Consider the following 20,938-nt stretch of genomic DNA (forward strand, 5'->3'; position numbering starts at 1 on the left):
GAGGGAACAATCGTGTTATTTATAAAATTCCCCTCCTCCTGCTGCCCTGGAAAGCAGGCACAATAGAGACTAGATAAAAACGTTAATTAAAACATCATAAGCTACCCAGAAGCAAGAAATAAAAATAGTGGAAGTTTCAAAAGGGTTGCCAAAAGAGGGATGGAACAAGTGGGAGATACCCAGAGCAGGGAGCCCAACTCCTGAGAGGTCTCCAAGGAGACAGGATGGCAGCCTGAAGACACGGCCTTCCATCCAGCCAGCCAGCCAGCATTTTCCTTTACCTCTTCCCACCCCATGGTGGGGGGCAGGGCAGGGGGATTCTAGTTCTATTGAATAAATGAATGAATCATGTTTGAGGTACTCCTCTAAGAAACCTCCCAACAATCTCAGTTGACGACAAATTTTTCAAGTTATTATGTATTTTAATACATATTCAGATCAATTCACCAAGATTAATTGCTAGAAGAAAACTAATCATTGCATTAACATTTGTAGTAATTTGTAGCATGTACTGGAGGGTGGGAGGAAAGGCTTCATTAAGACTGGTTTATACCGGAGTCTCCCAATCTGGGCATTGGTATCTTGCAGCCAATTACCCTGTAGAAGCATCTTGGTCCAGGTAGCCATATAAACATCTAGAATGATTTTTAATGGATTTTTTTCCCATAAACCAAAGCGTTGTTGGGAATGGCAATCTCTCATTCTCTAATGAGAATTGTGAGGCTAATTACATGTACTTCTCACGCAGAGACCTAGAAAGGTTTAGGAGAGTTTCAAACAGTAGATTGCCATGGAATCACTGGTCAGGGGCAATGGCTGGGGTGATTGTCTCTGTATTGATCCAACCTGTGTGTTCCTCATTGTTCTTGGCTCCAGGTGAGCTCTAATCTTTGTTTGAGATGCCAGTTTCTTGATTGCTGTCTCTAATAATTCATCCAAGTCTACGTATCTATCTGCTTAGTGTATGGTTCTTGACTACTGGGAGGGTAACATGGAAAATGCCTGCTCAGTGGGTACTGCAGCCATGTTCTTCCCTGGGCTCCCTCTGCTCCAGCACTTGCCATGGAGATGAGGAACCCAGTGCACTGGAGGCACTGCTGGCTCTAGGTGTCATCAGCTTGAATCTGGGAGGAAGAAACAACCTCACTGGAAAATAAATCTTCTCACCAACCAGAATGGGCATCCAGCATGATATAAACTCACATGGAAGGAAGCCTGGGGCTGGATTTGCCACCAGCTGAACAGAGGTGTCTGTTTGGAAAGAGTGGTGTCTCAATTTGGCTGGTCTTGATCAAAGGAAACCAACCTAATCTGTGGCTCAAGATTGCGTGAGGGAACAGCAAAGAGTTTGTAGGACATGGAAATCAAAGCTGCTATGAGTTTTCCTTGAGTATTTGTAAGCCCCCTTGTGTATCACGTCCGTGTATAGTACCAACCATCCAACAGAAAAGAAGTTTACTTCATTTCAGGGAGGAGGGCTCGCTCAGCACCCTAAATCAAGTTAAAAAACAAGTTGAGGGACCGGCACTGTGGCATAGCTTATAAAGCTGCACCTATGGTGCCAGCATCCCACATGGGCACTGGTTTGAGTGCTGGCAGCTCCACTTCCAATCCAGCTCCCTGCTAATGGCCTAGGAAAGCAGTGGAAGATGGCCCAAGTCTTTGGGCCCCTGCACCTGGGAAAAGCTCCTGTCTCCTGTCTTCAGACCAGCCCAGCTCCTGTCATTGTGGCCATTTGAAGAGTGAACCAGCCAATAGAAGATTCTCTCTCTCTCTCTCTCTCTCTCTCCCTCCCTCCCTCTCTCTCTCTCTCTTTCTTTCTTTCTTTCTTTCTTTCTTTCTTTCTTTCTTTCTTTCTTTCTGCCTTTTACTATCTGTAGCTCTACCTTTCAAATAAATAAATAAATCTTTAAAAAAGCACGTTTATTCAAGTTCTTAAAAAATTAAAACTCATTGAATACAAAAAAAGGTAATTTTCTGAGATAAAACCTCAGACTCTCTTTCTCTCATTTACAGTGATTTCTGCCAACATTCTTCCTCTTACATTCAATAGTGACAAGTTTTATGCAATACTATGAGGCTGTTAACAGAAACAACACATAAAAATCAATCTCTTTTCAATTCATATCTCATTACAGTGAATTATTCTCAGAGAGTTATGAGTTTTATGGATATGTGTCTTTTTTTCTTTTTTAAAAGATTTATTTATTTATTTGAAAGGCAGAGTTACAGAGAGGCAGAGGCAGAAGAAGGGAGAGAGAGATGGGGAGAGAGAGAGAGACAGACAGAGACAGAGAGAGGTCTTCCATCCGCTGGTTCACTCCCCAATTGGCTGCAACGGATGGAGCTACACCGATATGAATCCAGGAGCCAAGTACTTCTTCTGGGTCTCCCATGTGGGTGCAGGGGCCCAAGGACTTGGGCCATCTTCTACTGCTTTCCCAGGCCACAGCAGAGAGCTGGATCAAAAGTGGAGCAGCTGGAGCTCAAAATAGTGTCCATACAGGATGCCAGCACCACAGGCAGCAGCTTTACCTACAACACCACAGCACTGGCCCTGGATATGTGTCATTTTAATAATAATTGCAGTTATGACTATCAGCATTGAGAAAATTGGCTTTTTTTGTAACCATACAACCTCACAGATTCAAATCAAGGTTTTAAACTCCTATTATATAGTGGGAGCATACTCTGTGCTGAGCAAAATAATTAATCAAAATCAGTCTCTTATCTCAAATTGCTCATCAACTAGTTAAGGAGACCAAAGGCTAAGTAGCAATTAAAACCACAGTAAGAGATAGATGGTTGGTTAGAAATGAATTTGGCTGCTAGTAAAAGAAACCCCAATTAATAGTGGCTTTAAGAGGAGGAATTTTTTTCACCTGATTTAGCAAAAACTCTGGGGTCAGTCATGCTGGAGCTAGTTCCATGGCTTGATCACAGCATTAGGGACCCCACAGTCTTTTCACCTTTTTATTCCAGCAGCCTGTGGATGTGTCTTTCATCCTTGCGGTCACGAATGGTCTAATTAGCAGCACACATTATATGCACACGCCAGGGAGGATTAAAGGGAAAAACAAAGGCAAAGAAACACATTTCAGCCAAATTCCCCTGTATACAAAGTTTTCCCAGAAGCTCTACCTAGAAATGTCCACCTTCCAGTGGTCTGAAATGTACCAGTCACTCCTCACAGGAAGCCAATCTGGACGAGAACTAGGAGAGCACTTCAAAAAAGTTTATGGTTAGCAGGGCTCTAGATGAGAAGCAGGGAAGCTGGGACTCAGACTGGCACTCTGATATATGTAGGTATCACGAACAACACCACCTGAGCCCACTGTGCCACAATGCCCTAAAACGTATCTTTCAATTTCATTTTTCTGTGAACTTTTCGGAGTCCCCTCGTTTTAGTTGTGTTTCAACTGTTCCTACTAACAAATGAGTAAGAAGTGGAGAAGAACAATATGATAGATAACTAGCAATTTCTGCCTCGGGGGGCTATGGTAACTCTGAAGGATTACCCAGCATACATCAGAGGAGAGGACCATTAAACCTAGTAGTAAAATGCACCCAAGAACAAGTGATGTGCCTGGGATGAGAGGAGGCACTGGGGAAAGTAGAGACAGGAAGAGGATTCCAAACAAAGGAACTGGAGGTATTCCTAGCTCTGTACACAGTTCAGCATGTTTGGGATGGAAGGTTCATATGAAACAGAGAGCAGGATGAGACTGACAGTCTGGGAAAAAAACTAGAGAGGTGCGTGCTTCTAAACAGCCTTAAAGAGCCCTGTGGCTGTGGTTCGGTGTCATGATGAAGTTAAAAGGTCCTATTGCATCATGATAATCTCTGTTGTTGATATTGTAGCCGTGTCTTGTGTCTCGTGTGCATCCAGCTTTGGTAGAATAAACCTCCTTATCTCTGTCTGCATTTCTTACACCCCAAGAAAGGAGAACAGGATTGGTGAGACTGGGAGAAAACACCAGCCCATGCTAATGGCAGCCATCCCTCACCTCCACACCCTCCACCGTGCTCTACATATCTGCCTCTCCCTTGGGAACTTAACCTAATCCCACACATGGCAATCTTGCAGCAGCAAGTTCTGCCTGTGGGAAGCTGTTGTGTGCTTGACCATCACTCTCCATGACCAGATGCATGAATCAGATTCAGATTCAGATCAGGAATGCTACCTGTGCTAGTAAGCTTGCTGTTGCCTCACCTGCAAGCCAACTTTTCCAATGCAGCCCAGGTTTTTTGATTACAGTGCTGACATCTGAGTTTTCCTCTGTCTGTTGCCTTTCATGGTTGATGGTTGATCTCAAGTTCATCCACAAAAGCTGCATAGTTGGTGATTTTCTATCCCCTCCCCTGGGATCCATCAGTCACGCCCACCCTGGAGCTTGTCCTCAGCCACTCGGATGCCCTGTTCTCCCCCCAACCCTGACCCCGGTGAGCACACAGGTGCAGGGGCAGCAGGAACTCCTCCAAGCTTATGGGTATGTGGCACGTACTCCGCTCAGGAGCTATCTGTGTTCCTGATTGTTACTTTTTATTAGAAATAAATTTAGTTGGGAACTCAGTGCTTGGCACTCTGATCATGCAGAATTCTAGCCAGAACAGGCCACTGTTTCCAAAACAAAGCTGCCTTAATTGCCCCTGGCAAAATATTTGAAAGTAAAATCCAAAGAGCAAGGGAGGTATATCACAGCCATTGATAGCACCCAAATTGTAACATTCGCAGGGCTAAAAAACTTTTGTCAAAGATGATGTGAAAGTAGAAACTGAAGCCACATGATCCTTACCTGGGCATGTCCCTTGGATTTATGTGGAAAGCTCATTAGTGTATTCCCCAGCCTCTCTTGATTGGAAAACACAGGGCGCAGCTGTACAAATATTGTTCAAACAGCCTCCAAGAATATCAGCAGCGAACGGCAATGTCAAATAGCAGCTCTAATGAGAGCTCTGCTGTTTAGAGATAGGAAACTTGCAAAGGCAGAGGTGGAAAATGCTCAGAAGTCAATGCTGAAGATTGGGATGGGCCTCTTCCACACTGGGGATGCAGCACTAGCAGAATCACCTCTGGATCGCATCTGCTATATAAATATGAAACACACAGACGTATGCTAGGAAGATTTCTTACCAATCAGTTATAGGTCCACTGTAAATCATTTCAAGGTGCCAGATGCGTGAGCATGTCTATCAAGTTTGGCATGATAAATCAGCCCGCAATTCAGCTCCAGCTCTGGCATTTCCCATTATTTTCTTTAGAATGCCAGTCAGGCATGGCATGGTCCTGATGGACAACTTCTTAACAGAAATGTATTTTTGTCATCTCTCTTTTCCCTAGAAGACAAGACATCTGAGAAAAGGGAATAAACTAGGAATGCATTATCATTTTAATCTAATTTGTTATGTCATTTGCCCATTCACATAAGTAATTGGTAACTGTTCTTAACAAGTAAGTCGCAGTGCACGGTCCTATTCACAGGCTCAAAGCCTGGCAAACCATCCTCAGCCTTCCTCTGGATGTCACCTCCCTCCACCCTTTAGTATTGCAACTGTCTCTGTCCCTTTCCTTTCTATCCAGACATCCTACAAAACTGGGTATCAGAAATACCTGGAGTATAAGTTAGTTGTACCATAGAGAAAATGTGGGCACCATTTAGAAGCCCTGGTACCTGCTGGTTGCAGCACTGGAAGGCTTGCAGGTGAATCTCAGTCCTGCCACGCTGCAATAGAGGACCTAGGGCAAGCTGCCTGCTTTAGGCTCAGTTTGTGATTCCGACACAGTGATGAAGGATAATCACTCCTACTGCAGAGGGCTGCTCTGAGCACGAACAGAGCGATTAAAAATAGCCTTGTACAGAGCTACCCCACTAAATGACAACAATTCATATTGGGGTACCTCTTCCAGTGGTATTTACATTATAAAACTTATTTCAAATTAAAATGAATGAAAAAGGGCCCCTGCTGTGGCTCAGTGGGTTAAGTTGCCACCTGCAGTGCTGGCATCCCATACGGACACCAGTTCTAGTCCTGGCTGCACCACTTCCAATCCAGCTCCCTGTTAATGCACCTGGGAAAGTAGCTGAAGATGGTCCAAGTTCTTGGGTCGCTGTACCCACTTGGGAGACCCAGACGAAGGTCCTGTCTCCTGGCTTCAGCCTGGCCCATCCCTGCCTGTTGCAGTCATTTAGGGAGTGAATTAGTGAATAGAAGATCTCTCTCTATGTAGATGGATGGATAGATAGATAGGTAGATAGATAGATAGATAGATATGTGTGTGCGTGTATATATATATATATACATATATATATATATATATTTCTCCCTCTCTTTCTGTAACTCTGCCTTTCAAATAAATAAAATAAATCCTTTTAAAAAAAGGAATGAAAAATTAAGCAGAGAACTACTTGGTAGGACTAGAAAACTAGGTCATGCTACTTGAATATAAAGTTCAACCAGAACTTCACATAAAACCTCTGTGAAGGGGCGGTTTTGATGCTTGAGGAGTGTGGCTGGAAAGGGAACATTTCAAAAGGCATGTGTGTCCGTTCAGGTTCCAGGAGTGGTGCGCGGTATGAGCTGTGGCCAGGCGCTCCAGGGTGCCTTTAGACTAACACCCCAAACCCCAACCACCCTGCAACTGGGTCTAAACTCATTAGGTCGCTGGGATACATTTGTCGTCCTCCTAAAAAGGAAAAGACTATTAGCCAGGTAGGAAAATCCGAGAACTGTTCTTCCAAAGAGAATTACGGGAATATAACAATTGTATCTACTGACAATATTGAGGCTGTTCTGTCCACTGAATCACTGGAGGCATAACACAGGGTGAGGGCATGTGAAAGGGCTCTTCCCAGAGGTTTTTGCTTCTTTTTTTTCACTTGCAACACTTTCATGAACAGAAGTTACAAAAATTCATTTAAGTAGAAAACCAGCAGGAGCATTAGTCTTTGCAAAAATAAAAAAATAAATAAAGATATTTAGGCTCTGTAGAAACAGCAAGTTTGCCTGTGGCAATTCATAACATTTCATAATTCCACCAGAGGCAAAAGTGTCCGAGTTGTCCTCCTAGGAGCTATATTCGCAGTTAGAAATGTGAAATTTTAGCTCGCACAGAAATCTGGGTGTGTTTTGCAAAAAGTCTGAACTGGTTGTCTTGCTGAGGCCACGCTGTGGCAGAGGGGAGGAAGCAGTAGCAGTTGAGGCCGGAAGGCAGACGAGGGACAGAAGCTGCTGAGAAAGACGGGAAAGGAAAGGACTTGCTGGTGGGTGTGCAGGACCCTTGCGGGAGAGGCTTCAGATTTGATCTAAAACCCGGATGTAGGGCATGACGTCTCCCCCACAAAGGCCTGAAGACCACGACTTCTTTCCGTGGACTCTGTTGCAGTCCACACCCAACCCCATCCCTGTGTTCCTGCCTCTGGTATTTTCCTTTGATGAAAACTGGGCCAGGTTTGATTATACAGTCCCATGGAGAAAGGATTTTGCTTCAGCGTTGGGAGTGAATCTTCAAGATGTAATTTCCTACAAATCAGCTTTGGAGAAGAGTAGAAAAGTACAGCTTGAAGATGTTTCACAAACATTTGATCCTGTTCTCAAAGGATGCCAAAGCTTCATGAATCTCAGCTGTATTCTGGAAGTTGCTGTTCACGACATAGAGAATTTCAGTCGCTCATTATATGAGGGAACTTCAAAAAGTTGGTAGAGAATGAAATTTTAAAAAATTCATTTGGCTGTAAAAATTTTTGAATTCCACGCATAATTTTTCCTTTATACACATTTTCCATGGACTTCTTGAAAATTCCCTATAAGACAACCATTGTCATGGTGCAGAGCATTAAGCCATGGTCTGCGAGGCTGGCACCCCATTTCAGCACTGGTTCAAGTCCTGGCTCCTCCACTTCTGATCCAGCTCCCTAATGCACCTGGGAAAGCAGTAGAAGATGGCCCAAGAGCTTGGGTCCCTGCCACCTGCATGAGAGATCCAGATGTAGTTCCAGGTTCCTGGCCCCTGCTTTGCCCAGCCCCAGCCCTGGTGGCCACTTGTGGTGTGAACCAGTGGATGGAAGATCTATGTCTCTCCCTCTCTGTAACTCTGCCTTTCAAATAAATCAATCAATCTTTAAAGGAAAACCCCCTGTATGCATAGATTTTAATTTTTTTTGCATCAACATCAATATACCTTTTTAAAATATATTATTAATTTATTTGAAAGGCAGAGTTACAGAGAGAAAGAGACAGAGAGATAGAGATAGAGACAGAGACAGAGACAGAGAGATCTTCCATACACTGGTTCACTCCCCAAATGATTACAACTGCTGAGTCTGGGCCAGGCCAAAGCCAGGAGCCAGGAGCTTCTTCCAAGTCTCCCATGTGGGTACAGGGACCCAGGCAATTGGGCCATCCTCTGCTGCTTTCCCAGGCATATTAACAGGGAGCTGGATCAGAAGTGAAGCAGTCAAGACTCAAATTGATGCCCATATGAGACGCTGGCGTGGAAGGCCTTGGCTTTAAACAGCTAAGCCACAGTGCCAGCCCCTAAATATATCTGTTAATTGCATTTTTCCTGGAATTTTTTGAAGTACACTTCTATATAAGACAAAGAAACTGTACTTGGGAATTGTCTAGTTAAACATATGATTTTACGTATCTATACAGGAAATATATAATTTAAGCCCCATTTATAAGATACTACTATTTGAGGTGGCCTAAAGACCATTAGTGAGGAATTAAAAGTCATTTCTTTATTCAAGAGTGTGGACCTTCTGCTATCCCTGAGAATACTTTGTATGTTCTTTAATTTTCTTCCTAGACCAACAAGCATTGTATCTCTTCTTGTTCAGAGACAATGGCATGAAAGCTGTTTATCATTAGAAGATTCAACAGTCTATTTTGAGACACAGGAGTCCAATTCTACGTGTAACCGTCCCAGGCAACTGATCTAAGTGGGAAGCTATGCTAAATACAGCTTCCGTCTCCTAGAACTGCACTACCTCTGTTACAGAGAAGGCGGGGCTCACAAAACATTCAGATGACCTCCATCCACTCCACACCAACACTCTCGATACCCACACAAGGCAATTCCATGTGGCCCCTGACACCGCTGGCTCTTGCAGGATACTCAAAGAGGGAGCCTCAACAAGTTTGTAGAAATACCATTATTAGAGCCGGCGCCGTGGCTCAATAGGCTAATCCTCCACCTTGCGGCGCCGGCACACCGGGTTCTAGTCCCGGTTGGGGCGCCGGATTCTGTCCCGGTTGCCCCTCTTCCAGGCCAGCTCTCTGCTATGGCCAGGGAGTGCAGTGGAGGATGGCCCAGGTGCTTGGGCCCTGCACCCCATGGGAGACCAGGAAAAGCACCTGGCTCCTGGCTCCTGCCAGGATCAGCGCGGTGCGCCGGCTGCAGCGGCGGCCATTGGAGGGTGAACCAACGGCAAAGGAAGACCTTTCTCTCTCTGTCTCTCTCTCTCACTGTCCACTCTGCCTGTGGAAAAAAAAAAAAAAAAGAAATACCATTATTAAAAAGAAACCTACACATAGATTTCAAATTTTTGCACCAGTATAAAGTTATCCTTTAATTCCATATTTCCACAGACTGTTTGAAGTACTCTTGTAGGTATGTCAACACAGGAGGCTGTTCAGAGTCCTATCAGAATCCATTCAGCAAGAAGTCAAAATGGAAGAAGATACTATCCCATCTCATAGTACAAGGGATCTTTGCAAAGTTCAGGAAGAATCATATTAAAAACTGCTGCTGGGTTAAATGGATGCCTGTGATGCTAATATCCCATATGTGCACCATTTCAAGACCCCACTGCTCCACTTCCGATCCAGCTCCCTGATAATGCAGTTGGGAAACCAGTGGAAGATAGCCTGAGTTCTTGGGACCCTGTCATCCACAAAAGAGACCCCAGTGGAGTTCCAGACTCCTAGCCTCAGTCTGGACCAGTCCTGGCCATTTGTGGTCATTTAGGGAGTGAACCAATGGATAGAAGATCTCTCTCTTCCTCTCTCTCTCTCTCCCTTGCTCTCTGCCTTTCAAATAAATAAGATAAATCTTAAAAAAAAAAAAACCATTACATGGCTCTCAAAAATTTGTATGCTTGAAAATAAACACCCTTTTAAACATGATTTATTTATTTATTCGGAAGACAGAGTTTCAGAAAGAGGGAGAGACACAGAGCAGTCTGCCATTTCCTGGTTCACTCTTTAAATGGCCAGGTGGGCTGGAGCTGGGACAGGCCAAAGCCAGGAACCAGAACCTTCCTCCTGGTGTCCGACATGGGTGCTGGGGTCCAAGTATTTGAGTCATCCTCTGCTGCTTTCCCAGGTGCATTAGCAGGGAGCTGGATCAGAAGTGGAGCAGCTGGGTCTCAAGCCGGTGCCCATATGAGATGCCGGCATCGCAGGCAGTGGCTTTACCCACTACGTCACAAGACTGGCTCCTAAACTTATCTCTTAATTACATTTTCTGCAACTGTTAGAAGCACCCTCCTAAGGAGTCAGTTGAATGTACACCAATTTGAAACAATAAATCCTTCAAGAAACATTGATGCTACAGATACCATATTTCACGCCCAGAGGTAGATAAAAGAGAAGAAATGAGAGATCAAGGGTGTCAGGCTCTCCTGAAATTTGTCGATTTTTGTTCTTAACAAAGTAGAGAATCTTGAACTACTTCCTGCACTAGATTATTTCTTCCATGACCGAGGAAGACTGGACTGCTGAGCTGGAGGACACGGGCAGCCTCACGTGGTAACTGCGAGCCGAAAGCGAGATCCCAGATTACTCCTGGTACTTGTTAACAGCATTCAGAGAACACGGCGTGCAGCCAGCCAGGGTGCCAGCGAACCTCGGCAGCCAGAAAGCAGCTACAGGCCCAGGGGGATACTTTCCAAAGGACGTTTCTGAAATTTAGTTTTGATTAACATGCAATTCTTGTACATATTTATGGCCTACAGTGCACATGTATGCAGCATAAACTGATCCACTCTGTGAATTAGCATAAGGGGCATTTCCATTTCCTTACTTTTCTTTTGTGTATGAACTCATGAGCTCTTCTCTTCCAGGTAAGGGCAATAGACAAGGCCCAGAAAGATAAATGCTGCTCTTCTGTCTCCTATGTGGAAACCCAACAAGAGTCTGAATTCAGTGATTACCGGAAGTGGGAGAGGATGGGGGATGGGGGGCAGGGTAGAGGGAGGTTGGATAATGGGTACTAAGCACAGATCGGATGAGTAAGTTCTGTGCTCTACACCACAGTGGGCTGAGCATGGTTTGCCATAAAGGACATTTTAAACAACAACCATGCAGAGGCTGGCTGTGTGGTACAGCAGATTCAGCTGAGACTTTTGATGCCAGGATCTCGTATCAGAAAGCAGACTCAGGTCCCAGCTGATCCCCACTTCCAATCAACTTCACGCTAATGTGCCGGGAAAGCAACAGAAGACCCAGGTACTTGGGTCCCTGACACCCGCCTGGGAGACTAGGACGGAGTTCCTGGCTCCTTGCTTCTACCTGACCCAGCCCAAGCTATTGTGGCCATTTGAGGACTGAACCAGTAAGACAGAAGATCTTTCTCCCTGCCTCTCTGCACCTCTGCCTTTCAAATAAATCAATAAAGTCTTAAAAATTTAAAAAAAAAAAAAAAAACAGAGTTTCCTGGAGAATGGGGTTCTGCTGGTATCAATGGAGCCTGCCGCCCACCTCCTGAACTAGCCTGTGCCTTGGCTTTGTTGTACACCTGACTCACCTGGAGAATCTCATTGAAAATGCAAATTATGGGGGCTGGCGCTGTGGTGTAGCGGGTAAAGCTGCAGCCTGCAGTGCCGGCATCCCATATGGGCACCGGTTCAAGTCCCAGCTGCTCCACTTCCAATCCAGCTCTCTGGTATGGCCTGGGAAAGCAGTAGAAGATGGCCCAAGTCTTTGGGCCCCTGCACCCATGTGGGAGACTCAGAAGGAGCTCCTGGCTCCCAGCTTTGGATCAGCCCAGCTCCAGCTGTTGCAGCCATTTGGAGAGTGAACCAGCGGATGGAAGACTTTCTCTCTCTCCTCCCTTCCTCCCTCCCTCTCTCTTTTTTCTCTCTTTATCTTTCTCTCTAGCTTTTCAATAAATATAAATAAACAAATTTTAATAAAAATACATTTTAAAATACAGTATTTTCAGTATCAATATTAGACTACATAAAAAATACAGTAACACAGTAAATGTGAGTCCTTCTTCCTTCTCTCCTGTACTAAACAAGTATAATTAACAACGATAGAGCTGGCAGTGGATAAAACGTTTTCACAGGCCCTTTTGTTTTGTAATTTCAAATCCTTAGGATGGGGCCGGTATTGGTAAAGCTTTAGCTGGTAGAGCCGCCACCTGTGACATCAGACTTCTTTGGTAGAGAAATTGAACCTTGGACATTCCAAATAGTGAGGGTGGGATATGGGCACCTGCAGAGACAAAGCACATGGAGTTAAAGGCAGCACACGGAGTGGCGAGCACCAACTCTTGTCTGCATCCTACTACATGAAAGCTGCACACGGGCAGTTTTCACCTCAGCAAGTGATTGACAGATTCTTCTCTGGAGCAACTGAGCCACAGCAGAAAGTTAAAAAAAAAAAAAAAAAAAAAAGAGGAAGAAGAAGAAGGAGGAGGAGAAGGAGGAGGAGGAGGAGAAGGAGGAGGAGAAGAAGGAGAAGGAGAAGAAGGAGAAGAAGGAGAAGGAGAAGGAGAAGGAGAAGAAAGAGAAGAAGGAGAAGGAGAAGAAGAGGAGGAGGAAGAAATGTTCACATATACAGGTCACCTAGGACACTTCTCGGTGCCTGCTGATTAGATCTTCAATGAATGCTACAGGTTGCCAAGTTTCAGCAATGTGTATAGAATTGGCAACTTCATTCTTTAATAAAAAATGACTTTTATTGGGCAATATAAAATACATACAGAATGGTTTGTAAGACACAAGTGAAGGCCGGCGCCATGGCTCAATAGGCTAATCCTCTGCCTTGCGGCCCCGGGACACCAGGTTCTAGTCCCGGTTGGGGTGCCGGATTCTGTCCTGGTTGCCCCTCTTCCAGGCCAGCTTTCTGCTGTGGCCAGGGAGTGCAGTGGAGGATGGCCCAGGTGCTTGGGCCCTGCACCCCATGTGAGACCAGGGGAAGCACCTGGCTCCTGGCTTCGGATCAGCACGGTGCGCCGGCCGCAACGTACCGGCCACGGTGGCCATTGGAGGGTGAACCAATGGCAAAAAGGAAGACTTTTCTCTCTGTCTCTCTCTCTCTCTCACTGTCCACTCTGCCTGTCAAAAAAAAAAAAAGACACAAGTGAAATATATTTAATGAAATATCACATAGGGAACACCTATGTGGCCACCACACCAAATCAAGAGAAATGAGGCCAGCAATGTGGTGCAACAGGTTGAGCCACTGCTTGCGATGCTGGCATCCCATCCTGGAGTGACAGCTGGAGACCCAGCTGCCTCGCTTCTCACACAACTGCCTGCTGATGTGCCTGGGCCCAAGTGCTCGGGTTCCTACTGCCCACATAGGGGACTAGGAAGGTGTCCTGGCTCCTGGCATCTGCCTCGTCTAGTCCTGGCTGTTGAGGCCATTTCAGAAGTGAACCGGTAGATAGAAGATCTCTGTCCCTCTGCTTCTCTCTCTCTCTCTCTCTCTCTCTCTCTCTCTCTCTCATCTGCCTTTCAAATAACTAAATAAATCTTCAAAAACAACATAAATTAAACACTTTTAGCATCCTAGAAACCACCCCCTCTGGCCTCCAATGGCTTTACCTTATCCCTTATTCCTCAAATATTACTACAATTCCATCTTCTAACACCAAGGCTAAGTTTTACCTATTTGGGACCGTACATAAATAGATACATATTTTCATTTAATCTCAGTATTTTGCATGAGAGATTGCTCCAAGAATTTGGAATCATCTGGAGTGCGTTTTCTTTTTTTATTGTTTAATATTCTTGGATGACAATACCACAATTTAATGTATCCATTCTTCTTTGAACAGACATTTATTATTTGGTCAACCTTGTATTTGTGAGAGTCACCCAGTTAGTGGTGGATAACTATATTACATTCTTTTTCATTACTGTATAATGTTCCATCATGAGAACAAATTTTTATCAATCTAACTGTTGATTTGCTTGCATTTTCTGTGTTTTATGAATCCTGCTCAGGAAATTCCTACATAAGAGCAGTTCAAAAATTTGTGGGATGGCCGGCGCCGCGGCTCACTAGGCTAATCCTCCACCTTGCAGTGCTGGCACACCGGGTTCTAGTCCCGGTCGGGGCACTGGATTCTGTCCCGGTTTCCCCTATTCCAGGCCTGCTCTCTGCTATGGCCAGGGAGTGCAGTGGAGGATGGCCCAAGTGCTTGGGCCCTGCACCCCATGGGAGACCAGGAAAAGCACCTGGCTCCTGCCATCGGATCAGCGCGGTGCGCCGGCTGCAGTACACCGGCCACGGCGGCCATTGGAGGGTGAACCAACGGCAAAGGAAGACCTTTCTCTCTGCCTCTCTCTCTCACTGTCCACTCTGCCTGTCCAAAAAAAAAATTGTGGGAAAAGTGAATTAAAAGATAAATTTAATTTGATACAAAAAAAATTGCTACCCATCTCAGCTTTTTCAGAATATACATTTTCTGAATAACTCCTGAAAGTATTCCCCATGCACACATGTGCAAAGCATCCCAGTTGGGTTTTTAACCTAAAGGTGAAAGTGATAGATAACTGAGTACACACATTTCAAATTGTACGTGCTAGCTAATTCTCTGGAGCATTTTTTATTCAATTTTCTCTCTCCAGAATAATCTAAAGAAATTCTTATTTCTCCATATCATCACCAACATTTGGCATTTAAAACATTTTTAAATTGAATGTGCCTAATTTTTAAATAAGAAGGTAAAAGAACTAAGATGAACATCCACTTGAGGATAGCCTCCAGTATGCAGGACAAAACCCAGGAGAAACAAAAAAGAAAAAAAAAAGATGGTGACATCTATGAACAATGGAAAGAATATATAGAAATATTTTAAATATTTTCATTATAAAGTTTTTCTTTAAATAAAGAGAATAAGAAAACCCTTAACTTCAATGGTTAGGTTGAAAAGTAAAGTATGTTTCTCAAAAGGGATAAAAAAATAAAATTAAAGAAATTTAAGAAAATGGAAACCAGGATACCAAGTACTAATTTATAGGAGTTCCATGAAGAAAACAAAACAAAAACTAAACAGAAAAAAGTTGAGAGAAAACGATAAAAACTAGCTACAGAGAAAAAAAAATTCTTAGAACTAAAGAGCATAAATTTCCAGAAAGAAAGAGACCACCAAGACATGTGGCAAAATGTGTTGGCACAAAACAAACAAGAGCAAGATCAAGCTACACTAACGCTGAATTCCAGAACATTGAGGGTAGAGAGAAGATTTAGAGATGGAACCACAGACTCTACACAAAGTAATTGAAAATAGTGCTCCACCAGAATAACACAGGAGTCGGAAGATGATCAGAAAAACAACAGAAAATTAGCAGGTGCCTGCATCAAGTCCCACACCCACCAACTACGCAAGGGGTTCCATTTACTCTGATACCCTAGACAACATTCGTTATTTTTTAATCTTTTAAATCATAGCCATTCTAACTGGAATGAGATAATATTTCACTGTGGATTTTATTTGCATTTCTCTGATGGCTAATGATATGAAACATTTCTTTCATATATTTGCTGGCTATTTGTATCTGTTCTTCTGAGAAATACCCATCCAAATTATTTCTCCACTTCTTAACTAGATTGTTTATTTTCTTGTTGTTTCGTTTTTTTTTTTTTTGAGTCTTTATTTATTCTAGATATTAACCCTTTGTCAGAGGAAGAGTCGGCAAATATTTTCTCCCATTTTGTCACTGGCTTCTTGGCACTTTTGATTGTTTGCTTTGCTGTGTAGAAACTCCTTAGTTTGATTTTATACCAGTTGTCTATTACTGCTTTTGTTGCCTGTGGTTTGGAGTCTTATCCAAAAAATCACTGCCTATTTCAATGTCGTGAACTGCTTCTCCTATATTTTCTTCTAGTAGTTTCATAGTTTCAGTATGGGAGTTCCTGGAAAAATTAAAAATAGATCTACTTTTAAATAAACTGGTGCCCTGTAATGAGGTGCATGTACATTTATACTGGTTATATCTTCCTGTTGAATTGATCCTTTAATCGTTATATAGTGCCCCTCTGTGTCTCTCTTAGCAGTTTTTATGTTAAAGTTTATTTTGTCTGATATTAAGATGGCTACGCCAGCTCTTTTTTGTTTTCTGTTGGCATGGAAAATCTTTTTTCCAATCTTTCACTTTTAGTCTGCATGTATCTTTGTTGGAAAGATGTGTTTCTTGTTAGAGTAAATAGATGGGTTTCGTTCCTTAATTCATTCAGCTAGTCTGTGTCTTTTAACTGGAGAGTTGAGGCCATTAACATTCAATGTGACTATTGATAAGTAGTAACTTTGCCCTGCCAAAGGAGAGAATGAGTCAACGTGGAAAGCGGGATACACAGCAGACTCATAGAATGGCAGATGTCCTAAACAGCACTCTGGCCTCAGAATCAGTCCTTAAGGCATTCAGATCTGGCTGAAGAGCCCATGAGAGTATTCTAGGCATGGAAAGCCAAGACATTCTGGCAAAAAAAAAAAAAAAGACCTAGATGAAAGATCTCTGCGAGTGAGATCCCAGTGGAAAGAATGGGCCATCAAAGAAGGAGGTACCTTTCTCTGAAGAGAGGAGAGAACTTCCACTTTGATTATAATCTTGTCTAAATAAGATTGGAGCTGGCGAACTCAAGAGGCTTCCATACCCTTAACAACTCATGACAAGAGCCTAGGGTGATTACTGATGCCATAAAGAAGAGTGTCAGTTTGTTAAGTCAACAACAAGAGTCACTGTGCACTTACTCCCCATTTAGGATCTCTGTCTTTAATGTGTTGTTCAATGTGAATTAATGCTATAACTAGTACTCAAACAGTACTTTACACTTTGTGTTTCTGTATGGGTGCAAACTTTTGAAATCTTTATAATATATACTAAATTGATCTATATATAAAGATAATTGAAAATGAATTTTGATGTGAATGGAATGGGAGAGGGAACGGGAGATGGGAGGGTTGTGGGTGGGAGGAAAGTTATTGGCGGGGGGGAAGCCACTGTAATCCATAAGCTGTACTTTGGAAATTTATAGTTATTAAATAAAATTTTAAAAATAGATCTACTATATGACCTAGCCATCCCACTTCTGGGTATATATCTGGAGGAAATGACACCAGTCTATCAAGAGATAGTAGCACTCCCAGGTTAACTTCAGAATTATTCCAAGAGCCAAGATATGGAATCAACCTAGATGTCCACTGTTAGATTAATGAATAACAGAATTGTAGTATACATACACAATGAATATTATCTAACCATATTTGAAACAAAATGATGGAAACAGAGTTCATTGCTTTAAGTGAAATAAACTAGACACCAAAAGACTAATACCTCATGTTTGTATGTTCATAATGGTAGATGACATCACAATAATGTATGGCATCATAGTGGTTGGTGGATGACTTCGTAACAGTGGATGACATCAAAAAGTAGATGGGGCAGCACTGTGGTGTAGTGGGGAAAGCCATTGCCTGCAGTGCTGGCATCCCATATGGGCACCAATTCAAGTCCTGGCTACTCCACTTCCAATCCAGCTCTCTGCTTTGGCCTGGGAAAGCAGTAGAAGATGGCTCAAGCCCTTGGGCCCCTGCACGCATGTGGGAGACCAGAAAGAAACTCCTGGCTCCTGGCTTCGGATCTGTGCAGCTCTGGCCGTTGTGGCCATTTGGGGAGGGACCCAGTGGATAAAAGACCTCTCTCTCTCTCTACCTCTCCTTCTCTGTGTAACTCTGACTTTCAAGTAAATAAATAAATCTTTAAAAAAAGTAGACAACAGCACAGTGGTTGGTTTATGACATCACAACGGTTGGTATATGGCATTGCAATGGAGAGTGAGATCACAATGGTGGATTACATCACAATTGTTTATGATGTCACAATGTTTGGTGGATGATTATCACATGGTTGGTAGATGAATTCATAACAGTGGATCACATCATGAGGAATGACATCAAAAATTTTATTATACCACAATGGTTGTTGGATGACATTACAATAGTCTGATGGATGACATCACAGTGGTGAATGACATCATATGATAAATGACGTCATGAATCTTATGATGTCATGATGCTTGATGGATTATATCTTAGTGATTGGTGGATGGCATCATAATGGTAGATTGGACCACAATGGTGATTGACATGACTATTGTTTATGACATCACAATAGATGCTGAATGACATCAGTTGTTTATGGCATCACAATGTTTGATGAATGATATCAAACTTGTTTATGACATCACGATGGTTGTTGGATAACATCACTGTGGTTGGTAGCTGAATTCATAATGCTGAATGACATCACAATAGTGACTGACATCACGGTGGTTGGTGGCTGACATCACAATGTTTGATGAATGAACCATAGCACACTGTGTGACTACACAGGAGAGGACTGTGTGCTGGTCACATTGATGTGCTGCACTTATGTTGGGAGATGCTCAAATGACATGGGGTAGTTGGAATGCTGGGGTAGGAAAGGAGGATGAAAGCATACCTATCAAAATAGAAGTCAGTAGGTGATGTATAAAATGTCTAAATTAAAAACAGTGCGTTATTTAGATATGCAGAAATAAAACAAAAAAGAAGACCCAAAAAATTAACAATTGATTGCCTCTAAGAGAGCAGAATCCCAAGTGAGGGGCTAGGCCAAGGGACTTTTATCACTGTTGTGACAGAATTTACTGTGGTCTGGCTTTTCAAATCACATGTGAGAATTACTCCAATAAATTTATGTTACGTTGTTTTAGTTTATTTAAGTCAGAGAGACAGACAGATGCCTCTGTGTGTTGGTTCACTACCCAGATGCTCACAACAGCCCCCAAGCATCAGGGACTCAATCTGAGTCTCTCATATGGGGGGGGCGGAGACTCAACTACTTGATCCATCACCTGCCGCCCCCCAGGATAAGAATCAGCAGGAAGCTGGAATGGATAGCAGTGCCAGGACTTGAACCTGGGCACCGTAACATGGGAGTCAGGCATCCCACACAGCATCTTACCTACTACAGCAAATGCCTCTCCCTGGTCAATTTTTAATTAGGGAAGAAAAAATAAAAATTAAATAGTTGGCAAAATACATTGCACAAGAAAGCACCAATAATAACTAATGCTTATTGTGAGCTAGATATTACTAGATATTTGAGTTATCTAATTTAATCCTTTCAATAACTTTCCATTTTACACGTAAAAACAGAGCCACTGAGAGATTTTTATTGTACCGAGAAGACATAGCTAAAAAACAAGACAGCGAAGGCCAAGTTTTAGCCCTTTTTCTTTTTCTTGCTTTAAAATAGGTTTTTAGCCCTGAGGCTACACTGCACACAGGAGTGCATGTCCATCAATTAGGCCTGAAATATTTCCTATGATGTGACCCAGTAAAATCTCCTGATACTAAGTCGTATGGTCTTTTCAATATATTCTACACATAGAACACACTCATTTCCAAACTAGCTCAAGAGACAGGTTGAAAATGAAATGATAATTTCTTCCTCAAAGGAGACATTTGCTAGAACCACCAAAATCACAAACATTTGCATCTGATAAATGGAAATATCACCTTAGGCGATCTTCCTTCTTTTACTATGCCTATTATGCCCCTGCCAGCTTTCCCCAATCAGAAAACTTCTCCAAACACAACTCAGAGCAGCTGCCCAATGTTGCACCCTTCAATTTGGTGCCACCAAGTTACCCTCCCCCTGGCTCCCAAGACACAAGGAGAGGGAAGCAGAAACACTCAGAATGCTGGCACAGAATTCCTCTCCAAGCACACACCAACAAAGACAGAGCCCTACGAAATTAAACAGCTTAATTAGCAGGTTGCACACACAAAAATAATGAGAAAGGGCTAAATTCTTTCAGCTACACACATTTTAACTGAGGCTTTGATTTAAAGAAATGTGCCAACTTATAAGGTCCATTTATGGTGCTTCTGCCAGATGTCATCACAATCCCTCCCCCTCCACATACATGCACATACGCACATACACATATAACACACACACATACAGATACACACATATGCACATATATACGCACATACACATATAACACACATATGTACACACATAACACAGAGATACACACAAACACATATCCACACATATATGTATGCATAACACATGTACATATACAGACATATACACACATATTCACACATATTCACACACGCGCATATGTGCACACACATATAAATACACATACACACATACACACAGATGTATACACATATACACAGATATACATATATGTACATACTTTCTTATATACACACATATAAGCATACATACACATGTTCATATACACATACATACACACATACATACACATACATACACACATTAAAGCACATACACAGATTTGTACACATAGACATACATATACATATACACACATGCACACATATAAATACACACATGTGCACATACGCAGATATACACATATGGACACACATACACATATATGCACATACGTACACAGAGAGGTACACGCATGCACATACATACAAACATACACACACACACATGGTCCCAGACTCCAGACACCATGGCCTTTTTATTGCTCCCCACATGCACTGCCTTGTAGCCTTCCCCTCATGCCCTCCCTTCTGCCAGGAACACATTTCCCGTAGCCCCTCACAGGACTCACTTCCCCAGAGATCAGCTCTTCGACTAAGACTTCCACATCAACCCACATCAGCTAATCAACTAGACCAACCCTGTGTCTCTACCACTGCACCTGTGTCTTCTTCCAAAGC

This window comes from Oryctolagus cuniculus, chromosome 20 (assembly GCF_964237555.1).
Source record: "Oryctolagus cuniculus chromosome 20, mOryCun1.1, whole genome shotgun sequence".
Classification (NCBI taxonomy): Eukaryota; Metazoa; Chordata; class Mammalia; order Lagomorpha; family Leporidae; genus Oryctolagus; species Oryctolagus cuniculus.